Here is a 3,416-nt window from a genome sequence, read left to right as displayed (position 1 = left end):
CTCTGCATATATTTAACATAGGCGAGTAATTCTTTCAGAGAGCAAAGTACACTTGCTACTCTCCAGTCAACAGACTAAGAAAGAAGACTGTAGTCTTAAAAATGTACTGGATTTGCTTAATTTTCAAAAGACCTTTAAAATTAGATGTATAGCAAATGGCTTAGGCCTACCCAGGAACTGTTGTTAAGGTCAAAAGGTAGATTTTTGGCTGTAAAGAATAATTTAAGTGAGATGTTGCAAACCAACCGTAAACATCACCTCCTGCCCCCCCCGTCATTAGTCCTACACAGCTCAGCTTTCAAGAAAAGAACGGTTCCAAGCTATGTCTAGTGATTTAAACATTACTCGCTGAAAAATATTTCCTAATGTTGTCTGTTTAAACTTCTGTTTTCACACAAGCTCAGCTTTTCTTATTCTTCCATTTGGTTCCTGGTACATGGCTGCTTGCGTGTATGTTGTTTAGAAAAGGTAAACTTGAAGCTGTCCCTAAGTGAATTGCAATGTATAATCACCATAGTGCTGGGATGAAGTCTTGACATAACCAATTCCTGTGAATTGACACCCTGTTTAGAGTTAGACTAGAAGGGACAATTAATAGATCATTTATTTTAACCTCCTGTATGTCACAAGTCAGTAAACTTCACAGAGTTACCCCTGTAGGGAGCCTAATAATTTGTGTATGGCTAAAGCACATCTTCCAGAAAGGCATCCAGTCCTGAGCCGAAGATTCCAAGAGACAAAGAATCCTCCCTTTGGTCGTCTTCCAGTGGTTAATGACCCTTACGCTGTTTAAAAAATTGTGTCTAATTTAAATCTGACTTTGGCTTACAGCCATTGGTTCTTGTTATGCCTTTTTCTGGTAGATTTAAGAGCTCTTTAGTACCTGCTATTTTTCTCCCTGTGCAGTTACTTAAAATTTAATAGCCTCCTCATATTTTTTTGATAAGCTAAACAGATTGGATGCTAATTTTCTCACTGTAACACATTTTCTCCAGCCCTCAAATAACGTGGCTTGTTTCCGCACCGTCTCGTTTCTAGGTTTGTTTGGCAAAATCTATTTTCCATAAAACAGTGGCAACTGTATTCCTGTCCTTTTAATTCTTTACCAAATGAATTCTGAATCAACTTTTCTAATTTGCCCTGGATTCATGTCAAGCCTGTATACTGGTGTTATCATACTTGTCTTTGAATACTGGCACGCGAGCACTCTTCCAAGGTGTTGGGTTGGTAGTGGTTTTGTTTTTCTTTTGTAATATGGAGCTCTCTTCAGTGAATGTTCTAAATAACAAAGATCTGAGAGACCTTCACTGTGGACCTTAAGTGGGTATGTAAGTAACACTTGAAATGTCCCCTACGTTTGTTACTTTTTACTCTTAAAGCAGATTACGCTAGCTTCTAGCCATGTACCCTCTGCTCTAAGCTAGGGAGCTGCTGTAGCACTTTTTTGATTCTACTAAATACTAGTTTTAGACTTAAACAAACAAACAAAAAGCCAAAGCTTCCCCACTTGAATTTGTTTTAGCTCAAGCAACTGAGCTGTTCTTCTTAAATGGACAGGAGTCATTCAGGCTTTGGATTCTATGAGGTGTTAATGTTTTGAGTGGGGAGAGAAATAGAATCCCTAAGACTGTGTGCCCCAAGCCTCAGCCATAGCATAGAGGGGTGTAATACTAAGACCCTGCACCCTCCTGGAGTAACAGCTAACTGTGAATATGAAGTAGGACTGACTAATCCACAGATGGGGAAACAGATCACTTATGCACAAGAACACGGATTTTAAGAACTAACTTACAACTCACTGGAAAAAAATTTTTAAATTTTGGAAAAAAGTTGACTACGCCTAATTTAGGCACACCTGCAAACTTACCTATTCTAGAGTGTCCTATCTGTTCTGCTGTACACAGTAAGCTGTTGGAAAGGTTTGCTAAAATTCTAGCTCCCTACTTGGTGCTGCTCTCAGCTAGAACAACTAGAACTAAGTTTCAGGGAAGGTAGGCTTGTAAACATGGTTTCACTGTGAGAGTTCAATCAGAGGTAGTTCGGGTCTCCTTTCATTTTAAATCTTATACCTGTTGGCTCTAGGGGTGTGTGTGTGGGGGGTGTTCATTCTAAAGCTGTTACAAAATGCTGTATTTTTGAATGCCTCAGTGGACACGTGTTTGGAAAGTAGTTAGAGCAAGTGATGCTGTAAGGGACTGCTGGAGCGTAAAAAGCACTCTTGGGATATGAAGTTTTGGGCAGAAGCATATTTTTAGGGGGGCCCTGGTTTAGCTATGGGATCAACTGAGCTCAAAGTATGCAGCCCTGGAGAAAGAGACTGACCCATCCTGCTGCAAAAGAATTCTGGTTACTGAGCACTAAAGCATATTAAGGAAGGGAAATAAACCCTTTATTTTAGGTACCTGTTTCTCATGCTTTTAAGTAAAGAGCAAGGGTGTTTTAGAATCCTGTGCAGATTGCTGTGCTGCTACATCGATCGTGCCCCTGAAGAGCCCTCACCCAGGTGGTGGTGTGGGAGGGAGTCTCAGCTCTCCTGGGTAGTGCTAGACTAGAAGTGGGCTAACTATGGCCAAGAGGCCACATCCAGCCTGCAGGACCCTCCCGCCCAGAGCCTGAGCTCCTGCCCCAGGAAGCTAGGCCCCTGACCCCTCCCCATAGCCTCTGCATACTGTGCCACTGGGGCAATGCTCTGAATGACTGGGCAGTGCAGCTGCAGAGCCTGGCCTGACCCAGCGACATAGCTGTAGCACCGCCAGGCAGCGCGGTAAGGGGACAATGAGCAGGTGGGGTTAGATAGAGGGCAGGGAAGTTCAGGGTGGTGGTTAGGGGGTCAGGGCAGTCAGGAAGGAGGGGGGTTAAATGGGGTAGCAGGGGTTCTGGGGGCAGTCAGGGAGAAGGGATAGTTGGATGGGGCAGCCAGGCATGAGAGGAGGGATAGATGGGGCAGGGGTCCTGGGGGCAAGATGCAGGGGGAGGGCAGGGGCCAGGCCACACCTGGCTGTTTGGGGAGGCACAGCCTCCCCTAACCAGCCCTCCATACAATTGCCAAAACCTAATGCGGCCCTCAGGCCAAAAAGTTTACCCACCCCTGTGCTAGACTGATGATTGGCATGCTGAGAACATACATGGAGACCTCAAGCCAGGGACAGGGCCTGGACTCCATTCAGACTCTGGCTGCTTAAAGCATCTTACGGATTCAGCATTTAGATCCCCTCACAGCAGCCCTGGTGTCCCTTTCAAGAGAGGGAGCTCAAATAAATCTGACAAGCAGACAACCTCTCCCCCCACCCAGACTTTGTGTGCAGTTGTGGGTTACTAGTGTACAGCATTAAAGTCATTGGCCTATTATAGATGATCAGCTCACTAAGACCACTACATTCTCTAAACTTGCCAGTGTTATCAATTACTTATTTAAT

Source organism: Trachemys scripta, chromosome 1 (assembly GCF_013100865.1).
Source record: "Trachemys scripta elegans isolate TJP31775 chromosome 1, CAS_Tse_1.0, whole genome shotgun sequence".
In the NCBI taxonomy this organism is placed as follows: Eukaryota; Metazoa; Chordata; order Testudines; family Emydidae; genus Trachemys; species Trachemys scripta.
The sequence above is the reverse complement of the archived record's forward strand: the minus strand, read 5'-3'. Positions refer to the sequence as shown.